The following is a 12,234-nucleotide window of genomic DNA, read 5'->3' as shown; positions in this document are numbered from 1 at the left end:
CAATAGATTTCTAGTCTGATATTTAGTTCTGTTAAGAAAAAAGAAAAGAAGAAAAGAATTATTAACCCAACTCTACCTAAATTGCTACCTAGAAATCTAGTGTGGAAGAGAAATACTGTAAACTCTAGACCTTCCTCCACTATGGTGATTGGAATGGGGTTTCAAATGGTGTACTCATTGAGTGTTATAGTGATTTCAGAAATGAAATCTCTGTGGGGTGTTCACCGATTGACTCTTACACCCAGGATGAATGTGGCTGAGGAGTCGTCTGCCTGAGTTTGTAATATTGCTCCATTAATTCAGTGTCTCTTTTTCCACCCCCTAAAGTGGGAATAATACCAGTAGTACATCTTTCAGGGAGTCATTATGAGAATGGAAAGAAGTGTGAACAAGGTATTTTGAAAAATGCTTTACTATTTGTTGTTGAGGTGATGGTTTCCCCACTTTCATCTCAGCTTATTTCTAGTGCACTTGCTTTTTTTATTTTCAATATTTTTATTTTTTGGTTTTAGGTGGACACAGTATCTCTATTTTACATTTATGTGGTGCTGAGGATCGAACCCAGTGCCCCAAGCATGCTAGACAAGCACTCCACCACTGAACCACAATCCTGGCCCTGTTGCACTTGATTTTTGATTCTCATGGTGGATAGGGAGCCAGGAGTTGACATTTTTAAAAAGTACATAGAAAAGCAAAAACTATCCTTGTGGCATTTCATTCATTGTTAGTAATTTATTTGTTGATTTTCTTAGTTCTGAGCACATATTAGCATTGTACATATGGGAATTAAACCACTGAAACTCCTAGACAGCAGCGGGCCTAATTTCTACCTACCCTTGTTTTCCTATCTCCCTTAAAAATATTTAGAGGCCACGTTGGAGTAGTTAATTATATTAACATGTTTAAAGTGTCTTTCTTTTTTATTAATAGAAATAGGAGCATTTGCCATTTAGGTAACTTTCACAAATATCTAATCCCAAAGCAAATTTGGTAAGGAGCAAGTTGGCACAGATGGTTGAGGGGGAAAGGACATAGTACTGCTGTGCTTTTTTTTGCATAGGTTTGGAATGTCTGCAACTTGCCAACCTAGACATCTATAGTATTTGTAGTCAAACGCACACAAAATTGTCCTTGTCCTTATCAGTCCCTTAAAAATACTAGTTCCTGGTTTTTCTAATTTATTTCTTAAAATTTCCCTGGTGAATCATTTTTCACTATTATGGTTTGATATTAAGGTTGATGAGTTCTGGGATCTGAACTCAGCAATATTACTGAATGTGTCCTCTCTAAAATAGTGACACTGATGACATGCTCTGACATGTCTCAAAAAGCTTAATATTAAGTAAGTTTCACATAACACTTGACATTGAAGTCATTCTAACATCCTTTTGAAAAAAATATGCAAGACTTTTGGAATGTGAATGTAAAGTTCTCTTATTATTATTTCTAGGTTTTTTTTCCCTTTTGCTAGTATTTTTGGGATAACTAGATACTTTGCATAAATGTGAAAATGTTTTTCTTTGTGCTTCATTTTGTGTTAGAGATAGTTGAAAGATAGTCACACAAATTTTCTTTATCTGTATTTGTGCTTTTAGAATAACTTCATGCAAACGTTTTTCTTAACACATTTCTCCTGTTAAAAATAGCTATCGGTAAAAATAGTAAGTATTCTATTCCATGTATAGCAGGCAGCAGTGACCAGGATTGTTCAGCTCCTTCTGAGCCATACTTCATGACTGATTTCTTTTCTTTCCCTGCAAGGTCTGATGGTCCTCTCTGCCATCCCCATTCCTCTTTCAAATAGCTCCTTTACTTCACCTTCCCTTTGCTCTGAGTTCATTCCCTCCATTTGCAATTTAGTGAGAAGTTTTATCCACTTGCGTGGTCCACAGGCCCATTGAATGAGGCTTAGGACATGCCCCCTCGAGAGGTGAACTCGGCAATATTAACAATATTACCAAGACCTTGTTAAATATGTGCTTCATGAGAGGTATATGAAACAATTACCTGTAATGGAGAAATTTGATAATGCAGAGGAGGAAGCAGTTAACACTGCTTTTGGGAACCAGGGAAACTTCAAAGAGGAGAAGACAGGTTAGATGTACTTTAGTGAATGGCTGGAGGTGCTCTTGATTGGAGAAGACAGAGCAAGGAAAAAATAGACCTTTCAGACCTAAAAGAGAGAGCATATACCAACATGGGTGTTCCACAACTATAGACTTAGTTATTTTTGTTCCCTTAACGCTTTCTCTGATTTATTCCCTCTAGGACTGGACCTAGACCAGGACATTTTTACTATTGTGGTTACAGCTTTAGTAGAGAAGGGGCTTAACTTATTCTTGTCTACTTTTATTTGCATTTCATCTTGTTAATTTCCTCCCCACCATTTTGGAATATTTCATCTTTCATCTCTATAGTGTATCTTCTGTTGGTTTTTTTTTTTTAATGAAGGTACTTAAGCTTTGCTTTCTCTTCCCTCAACATATTTCAAACATGTTATCTGCTTACCTCTAGACGTTCAAAATTGTTTGGTTGCTGTTTTATTCTGTTGTGATAAGCACTTTCTTGATTGCTTAGCTCTCGAGACAGGTTATATTGTTGCTTATCTCAAAATTCATAGCCCCTTTCTGCACCCAGGTGAAAAGATTTCACCTGTCACTGCTTGAATTCTACATGATATACTCTTTAAAATCCTTGTACATAAGCCATCACTGTTCAGATTTCCCATTTAGTATCTTGATTAGATAGGTAAAAACATAGAAAATGTTTCCAAACATTCCTTTGTTTGTTTCCTTATGATAAAACAAAGAAAACTTTCATTCAACAAGTATTTGGTGACTTCTAGCTGAGTACTTGAAATTTTTTTGTACCAAAGGAAAACAGTGATGATCAAGACCATCATGGTCTCTGATTTCAAAGTCAGATGTGAAATGGTCACTAGAGGTGGACAGAGTAAAGCAGTTTTTGGAGATCTCTATTTGTGATGGTGGCATTATCATTGGCCTGAGGAGTACATGGAACACCTAGTTCAGTCACATATGGCACAAGGGATGCTTTCTGAGAAAAGACTGAACTGAGGCTGTGGTGGTAGGAGTTATCCTCAAAGATAGGATGGAACAGAGGAGGTATCTTAAAAGTGTGCACGTGCACAGTGGGGAATGAAATGTAGCATACTGTTAGAGTGGGAGTAGGAAGAAACCAAGGGTGGAGAGTTTCAGATCACACAGGGCATTGGAGGAGAAGTCAAGTACCTGAAGCAGTGTGGAGCCATTGGAAGTTTTCAGACATGACAGTGACCTCTCTTAAAAAACAAACAAACAAAGCACTCTATAAAGAACACTTTGTAGTATGGAGAATAGGTTTGAACGAGAAGCAATGGATACAGGGAAGCCAATAGCAGGCTCTGTTGAGGCTGTGGGAGAGGTGATAGTGGGCTGCATGTGGATAAAAGTGGTTGGATTTGGAATATATTAAGAAGGCAGAATTAACAGGATGTAATATTTGGTAGAGTGAAAAGGAAGTGAATGTTGCTGCCCCTTTCCTTTAATTTTATTTCCAGGTTGATGCAAATCAATTGGTAATGCAGATGTTTCTTGTATCCATGATCTTACACAGGGCTTGATTGCCACAGGTGATGATGGTAGATCTCATTACCAAGATTGGGCATAAAGGAGGTTCAATGTTTTTCTGGGGGAACAAACTTGATGTCACTGGGCCCCTTTCCCCCAAGTCAGGTATGTGGGTTGAGTTCTGAAATTAACCTCATTTTCTTACACCATAAAAGGTCTTCCAGCCCCGCCCCCCTTTTTTTTTTTGAAGAGAGAGGGAGAGAGAATTTTTTTTTTTAATATTTATTTTTCAGTTTTCAGCGGACACAGCATCTTTATTTTTATGTGGTGCTGGGGATCTAACCCAGCACCTCGCGCATGCCAGGCGAGCGCAGTACCGCTTGAGCCACATACCCAGCCCCTTCCAGCCCATTTTTAAAACTGTTGATGGTGTTGCGCTTTGCTCATTCTAGATCCTTAGGGGATCTACAAAGATCACTCTTGCCTTATCAGTTTTTTTTCCCTGCTTATGAATTTCCTTGCCTTGTTTTCTCATTTTTCTTATACCAGTGACTTTTTATTATCTGTTACGCCCCTTTTCTCCTTCTTATGGGTCTGGAATAAGTAACTGGTGTTATTCAACATTTACCCAGATTTCACATGAATAGTTCCTTGGTGTCATTGTCTGTAATACCTATTTTATATATTTTGTAAAGACTAAATGAAGGTGTGGAGGGCAGAGGGCAGAAGTTAATTGGATTAGACAAAGGGTAATGAAGAGAATGGGGAATGGGAATAGGAAAGATAGTAAAATGAATCAGACATAACTTTTCTATGTTCATGTATCAATACACGGACAGTGAAACTCCATATCATGTATAACCACAAGAAATGGGATCCTAACTAGTATAAGTTACATTCCATGTATGTATAATATGTCAAAGTATATGCTACTGTCATGTATATCTTTAAAAAGCACAAATAAAAAAAGATTAAATGAAGTAATAAATGTAAGGCTCCTTGATAGTGCCTACTTAGAGATAAGCAGTAAATTTAAATTTTCATATGCTCTGTACCTTAATGTATATCAATTATTTTTCTTCCTTGCCTGGAAGGGTTATTTAAGGAATTCCCTCATAGTCATCTTTACTGGCTGTGGATTGATTTGACTATAGATTGATAAGTACATTTCCCCATTGTTTTGTGAATTTCCAATATGTTTAAATCCTCTTGAGAGTCTTTGTCCTGTTTAACAGTATACCACTTTCAAGGAACTAATACACAAGGTAGTGTATATTAGGCTATTCATGTGGCCATAACAAAATACCATACACTGGATGGTATTGGTTTTTATAATAAAAAAATTACATAATTAAAATCAAAAACTTGATTTTATAATACTGGAGGCTGGGAAGACTAAGATCAAGATATGAGCAAATTTGGTTTCTTTCTTGTTTTTAAGCAGCTGCCTTCTCATTTTGGTCCTCTCCAGGTGGAGAAAGAGTTTTGGTGCCTCCTTTTCCACCAGTTCGGTCAGTTCAGAGCTCCACCATTATAATTTCTTTTAACCTTAATCACTTGAAAACCATATATATATATATTTTTAATTTTAATTTTTTTTGTGGTACTGGAGATTAAACCCAGGAATGCTTTAACACTGAGCTATACCCCCACCCTTTTAATTTTTTAGTTTCAGGTAGGGTCTCACTAAATTCTTCAAACAGACCTCTAACATGCAATTCTCCTGTGAAAGACCATATCTTTAATGCAGTCATATAGGGGATTGGGGCTTCCATATATGAATCTGGCATTTGGCCCATAACACAGTTCTCTCCCATAAGTATTTTTATTATATTAGTGTGTTTATTATCACACATTATTATATATTTAAGGCCGTGTGTTTTGTTTGTTTGTTTGTTTGAAAGATATAATTTAATTAGATGATTCATCTTGTTGTCAGGTGAATGGAAGTAAATCATAAGTGGCAGTGTTTTGTCTTACTTCCATTAATATGAAGGAAGTAGACTGTATGTCTTAAGCCAAAAGCCAAATTTTTGCTGGAAGAGAGGAGTTCTACCCTGATATAGTTATTCTAGATTTTTATCACAGGGAGATGAGCCTGGATTATTTTTACCCTAAGTTTCCTGCCTGTTATTTGACATTTAGATTGTTTTTTTTTTTTTTTTTTTGTTTCAGAATATATCAGGAAATAAGACTGTGTTGGTAAATGATGTCCTCACTCATGTGAACTCTTCATCATGGGAGTTCAGTCCACAGTTGTCAAGTTGTGCTAACAGTGTCAACATTCCCCAGGCCTTCTGTTGATAGTGGGTTGTACTGATTGACTTTCCATGTTGCCACAGTTTCCAACAGAGTTGCCAAGGTTGCCTTTCTTCTTCTTCATCATCATTATCATCATCATCATTGAGCCAAACACTCCGCCACTGGGCTTTTTATTTTATTATTTTGAGATAGGATCTCACTAGAAAACTTTTCTGCCTTTCAAGTAGCTGAGATTATAGGCTAATGCCATCATGCCTGGCTTATTAAAATTTTTAAACACTGTGAGTTTTATATGAGAAATAAAGTATTACATTGTTTGAATTTATATTTCTTCAATTATGAATGTGGTTGCATATTCTCTCATTGTCTTTTTAATATAAAATTTGTATAGCAGTTTTAGGTTTACAAAATTGTGTAGTCGGTATAGGGTATTCTCTTATAATCCCTCTACACATAGCCTCCCTCATTGACATTTCCTCTCAAGGGGTACATTTGTTAGAACTGATGAACCTGTATCCACACATTATTATCACCCATGGCCCATAGTTTGCGCTAAGGTTCACTCTTATTGCAGGTTCTTGTAGATTTGGATGAACCATAATGACACGTAGCCACTGTTGCAGTGTCATATAGAAGAATTTTGTTGCCCTAAAAATCATTGACTCCATCTTTCATCCACTCTCCTCTCTAGCCCCTGTCAACCAGTGATCTTTTTACTATGTAAGTTTTGCCTTTTCTAGAATGTTGTGCAGTTGTAATTGAACATAATGTACCATTTTCCCATTGTTTTTTTTTCACTTAGTAACATACACCTTAGGATTCTTCCATGTCGTCATGGCTAGATTATGCATTTTTTGTTTGGTGTGCATTACCACGAAAGTGTACGTTTGAATTAGGAGGCACATGATGTTCATTTGTTCTGAAGGTAACTTTGATCACTTGGTTAAGGTGGTGATTACGTGAATTTCATGTTGTGAAGTTTTTATTTTCTCTCTGTAATTGATGAATATTTTGTGAGATTTTTTGACATTGTATAAAACATCCTTTTTCTGATACTCTTACACACTAATTTTCAGCATCTTGCTTGAAGCAGTTATAACTATGATTTTGCCAAATGGTGATTTTCTAATTGAAAGTGTTTACCATAGTCAGATTGTTGGTTTTCCTTCATAGGTTCCTTTTCTCTTTTTCTTTTCTTCTTTTCTCAAAACACTTAAAAATTCTCACATGAGATATATCACAAAGAGGTCTCTTTTTTAAGAAGCAACCACAAAATTTCCTGAAATTATAATTATTCCTAAAATTATAACCCATAATTTTAAGATTGCCAAGCTTACTTTGATTTTAAGGCTGGAAGGAAAAGACCACTTAAATCATCTAGGTTAACAAGTAACTTAAACTTGGAAAATCAGGTTAAAGAAATCAAGGCTTGTCGTTTGTTCAGAATATTGCCTGCCTTCCAGAGGACTGGTTCCTTTCATTGTCTCAGGTTATACTCTATTCTTGGTTTAGAAATCGAGCTTCTAAGGTCTTAGTAGGAAGGAGGTGACTTTAAGGGCTTAAAAATACTGTTTGATGGACTCATGTCACTTTGATGCGCAGATAGAAGTCAGACTAGACAGCAGAGTAGTTCTAGAGAGCCAACTGATTTGGTATTTTGAGATTTTTAAAAAGCAAGTAGAAAACCAGTAGATGTTATTTTAACCATTGCTAATGTGGGATGTGGTTCACTTTGTTTATATACTCCAATATGAACCACTTATTAACTGGACTCTAAAATACACATAGCTTATGTATGTGCTACATATTTCATCACATTCTGAATGTGAGGTTGAATAATAATATAAGATTTGATAATTGATTTAGTTTTCAAGTCATGTTTGAACCTGCAAGTGGTTTGCAAATTAAATTATCACTGAATTTGCTGCACAAATAAAATTGGGCAGTATTTGGAAAGAAGCCTCAGGACACTACATGAGACCAAGTGTCTGCCCTTTGTCTCATACAACTAGTGACTGTTGAAAAAAAAAAAAAAAAAACTATGTGTCTGTGAGAAGAGACCTTTCATTGTTGCTAGGAAACCCAACTGTTTTGCATGATCTTGAGATTTCAATTCATTTTTAGTTCAACACAAGAGCAGTAGAATGTTTTAAACATTGAAAAAGAAACCCTGAAAATCATCTAAAAATCTGTTTACAATTTCTTAAGCAGTATAGTTATCTCTCGATATCTGTGGGGGTTTGGTCCAATGGACCCCTCAGGAGATTTTCAAACCCACACATGCTCATATTTCTTATATAAATGGCATAGTATTTGCATGTAACTGAAGCATGTCCTCTGGTAGACTCTAATCATCTCTGGATTACTTATAATAACTAATACACTGCAAATACTATGTAAATAGTTTTTAAACTGTTTCGGTGATAAGGATAAGAAAAAAGTCTGCACATATTCAGTACAGATGTAATTTTAAAAAGTACATATTTTCAATCCAAGAATAGTTGAATCTGTGGATGCAAAACCCACAGGTGGAGGGTCATCTGTATATAAATAAAATTTCACAAAAAAGTAGAAATGGACATTTCCCTTTCTCAAAATCTCAGCTCTCAAAACTAATTGCTGTAATCAATTCAGCCTATATTTTTACAGATTTGTATCCAGATACGGTTATAGTTTGGATCTGGAGTGTTCCCCATAATTTCACAAATTGAAAGCTTTTTGGCTAGACTCTGTTGCTGTTTGGAAGTAGTAGAAACATTAGGAGGCAGAGCCTAATGGAAGGAAGTTATGTCACTGGGGGCGTGCCCTTGAAGGGCATGTTGTGACCTTAGCTCCTTCGTCTCTTTTTGGCCACCATAAAGTCAGCAACTTTGCTCTACCATGTGTTTCTCACCATGATGATTTGCCACACCACAGGCCCAAAGCAACCATGGAAAACCATAAGAATAAATCTTTCCTCCTTGTAAGTGTTTATCTCAGGCATTTTATTACAGCAATGGGAAATTCACACACACACATATAATATTTTTTTAAGGTGGTTGTACAAAATAAAAGTATTTTCTCTATGTTAAACAAGAAAGAATGAAAGATAATGTCAAACTAGGTTGCATTTTATTCTGATGACTTTGTATAGTGTTAAATACTGAGAGCATGAATTAGACTTTGAATGGTTATACGTTTAGATGTCTAATCGATGTCATTTAAATTTTTTATTTGATTTCTATAAAATGAAAACTCCAAAAACATATTGTGACCATGAAGTTTTAATTGTTATTTATAATAATTTGGCATTCTCACTTATGTGGTTTTTTTCCTTCATATTTTTGGACTATGTCTTGATTCATTTTTAAAGGGAGTTTTTATTCTGGAGTGTACTTATGGTATTCTTATCTTACTTGGTACATATTAATACTAGACAAATGCAGGCAGTAAATTCTAGTAGCTATTAAAAGGACTTGAAGTAGCGGGAATTTCTTATGGTATATTAATGCTTTTAGAAAACATTTTTAAAATTTATCAAACTTATATAATCTAGTTACCAGTTATTTTCCACTGAATGCAGGGAACCACGTTAATAGGTAGATGTATCCATGATTTCTCCCAGCCTTAATGGAGCTAATGATTCAATGGCAAACCAATTCCTAAGAAGACAAGGTAGGAAGATAATGGGAAGAAGATAAGCTCATCAACATCTAGGAGATGTGACAAAACCCTGGATGCAATCAAAGTCAACTTCACCATAAAATTGATAAATGTGGGAGAGGGGAGAAGAATCCAAGTAACCATATGCTAAGTGCCAAATAGGTAGGTGACCCAGATGTTGTAAAGTACTGTGAGCATTCGTAGAAGAAAGGACAGAAAATCATTGTCAGGTGGAGAGTGATGAATGCCTAGAGAATATGGTAGGAATGGAGCTAAGTTTATTAGAAGTGATAAAAAGGATTAATTCAGAGGTTTAAATATTGGTTCAGAAACATTCGCAATTGCACACATAAATATAAAGTAACATAATTTTAAAAAGATATGTGGGTATGAAGAGGAGATGGAGTAATTTGGACTTTTGGTAGTGATTTGGTCTGAACCAGTGGGTTTGGATGGTGTATCATCAATCTTTGCTGTATAACAAGCCAACCCCATCTTAAGAGGCTTTACTTTCATAGTCATGTATTCTTGATCTTGCACAATGCTCGGCTAGATTAGGCTGGAATTGGAAGTACTGGGCTCATGCGTGGGACCTGCAGATAGTGAACTGAACTGGGGCTGTGTGTTCTAGGGTGGCTACATTTGGGTGGGGGAAGCTGTTGGTCAGACTGCAGTTCCTTCCCAGGTGGTTTGATACGTAGTGGCTGGGGTCGGAGGAGGGAAGGATGAGCACAGAAAGTGCTCTTGAGAACTGAAGTCTCAGTTCACACAGCACTCTGACCACAATCTGTTTATTGATCAAAGCAAGGTCAGACTCTTTTTATTTTATTTTATTTTGGTATTGGAAATTGAGCCCAGAGGCACTTTACACTGAGCTATATCCCCAGCACTTTTTACTTTTTATTTTGAGACAGGGTCTCAGTAAGTTATTTAGGACTTCACTAAGTTGCCCACACTGACCTCGAACTAGCAATGCCTCTGCCTTAGCCTCCCAAGTCACTGGGATTATAGGAGTGCACCTCCGTGCCCAGCAGATGTGTTTATTTTTATGGGTGGAAGCAGGGGGACAGGAAGGAAAGAGAGGCAGGGAGCCATACATACCATCAGCTTATCCCTTAGGGCCGCTCCCAGCTCATCATCCAGCCATGAATGTGGGTGTCAGGCAACAAGGTGGTCCAAGTGGTAGTGCTGCTTAATAACAGACAATGGTGGAACTTTGGGTTCTGTACACATTAGGTGCTTGAGTTTATACTTAAGAAGATGTTAGGTTATCAACAAGGAACCACAGATGTGACAGTTCGTGCTGTGCATACTTTCATATTGTAAAGAGTAAAGAATACATGTTTTATATGATTTCATGGATAGACTAAATTTGTATTTCAAATCAAATATCGCTTGCTCAAATGTTTGATCTTGTTTGAAGATAGGTATTGAGCACACCTATTTTTAAGTGCAAATTGATGTGAATTGAATTACTTTTCTTTTGTAAAACAGAACTGAATTTATTGAGCTATTTTTCTCTTATAGATGAAAAACTAGAATAATTTTGTTTATAGTTTATTTCTACACTTTATGCATCTAAGATATACCAGTATTATAATAAACTATTACATATAATAGTTATATATAATAATGTAGTCCACATGTAACAAACTATCATATAGTGTGTGTGTGTATATGTATGTGTGTGTGTGTGTGTGTGTGTGTGTGTATATATATATATATATATATATAATATAAATATTAGCAAGGAGGAGACTGTGAGATCTTGCCTAATTGCAGGTTAAGACCTCTTTAACGAACCTAACTGGAAAAACGTTTATGGTCATTTTTTTTGTAGCTTAGGATATCTTATTTTACATATTTTTCAAATGTTGCCATCTAGCATTGATTTTTCTCTTAATTAGGATGTAAATGGAATTTTTGTAAAATACAAATTTCAGAATACATTATGGGATTTAAAGATGTCTTTTTAAATATGATTTGTAGCTTTCCTAGAAGGAAATAGTAAGGGGTGAACCGTACAAAATGTCTTAAAGATAATATTGAAGTTAATTATTTGGCAAATTAAAAAAATTTAGTGATGGGTCATTTAATGATGGAGGTATGTTATGAGAGAATGCATTCTTAGTTGATTTTGTCATTGTATGAAGAGTGCATTTACATAAATCTGAAAGGTACAGTCCACTGTAGACCCATGCTATATGTTGTACCCACTGTTCCTAGGCTATAAACCTGTATAGCATGGTGCTGTGCTGAATACCGTAGGTAATTATGACAAAATGGTGTTTGTGTAGCTAGACATAGAAAGGGTACAGTAAAAATACTTTAGGTAATGGGAATTTTTCAGCTGCCTTATAATCTTATGGCTCCACTGTCAGATATGCAGCCCACCTGACTAAAATAGTTATGCAGTGCATAACTGTGTATAAATCAAGTGTTTCCTTTCATTTTGAATTGTCCTCATTGGAATTTCTTGCTTGTAAATATTTAAGCATTTAATAGAAACTGGGTAATCGAGTTTAATTTTAGAATTAAAGAAGGCAGAAAATGTGTCAAAATTTATCAGCTTGTGCCTCATGAACAATGAGTTCTCAGTGCTTCACTGCAGTTTGGCAAACATGAATTAATGTAGCCTTGAATCTGAATGACATAACTGACCTTTCAGATACTCTGCCCAAATACATTTTTAAACATCTGCTGGTGTGTAGAGACCCTCTGTTAGTAAAAACTTTTTAAATTTTTACACAATGCTGCAAAG

The 12,234-nt window shown here is 35.8% G+C and overlaps 1 protein-coding gene across 2 annotated transcripts in view; it reads left to right on the top strand.

The window, feature by feature from the left end:
* Cxadr (CXADR Ig-like cell adhesion molecule) overlaps positions 1 to 12,234 on the top strand; it is a 61,430-nt gene that overhangs the window by 13,452 nt on the left and 35,744 nt on the right. The gene's annotated exons all lie outside the window — the stretch shown is intronic.

Source organism: Marmota monax, unplaced genomic scaffold (genome assembly GCF_021218885.2).
Source record: "Marmota monax isolate L192 unplaced genomic scaffold, Marmota_monax_Labrador192_F-V1.1 WCK01_AAM20220418_F8-fsc00016, whole genome shotgun sequence".
Lineage (NCBI taxonomy): Eukaryota > Metazoa > Chordata > Mammalia > Rodentia > Sciuridae > Marmota > Marmota monax.
Note: the sequence above shows the minus strand (reverse complement) of the source record. Positions and strands in the feature narration are given on the sequence as shown.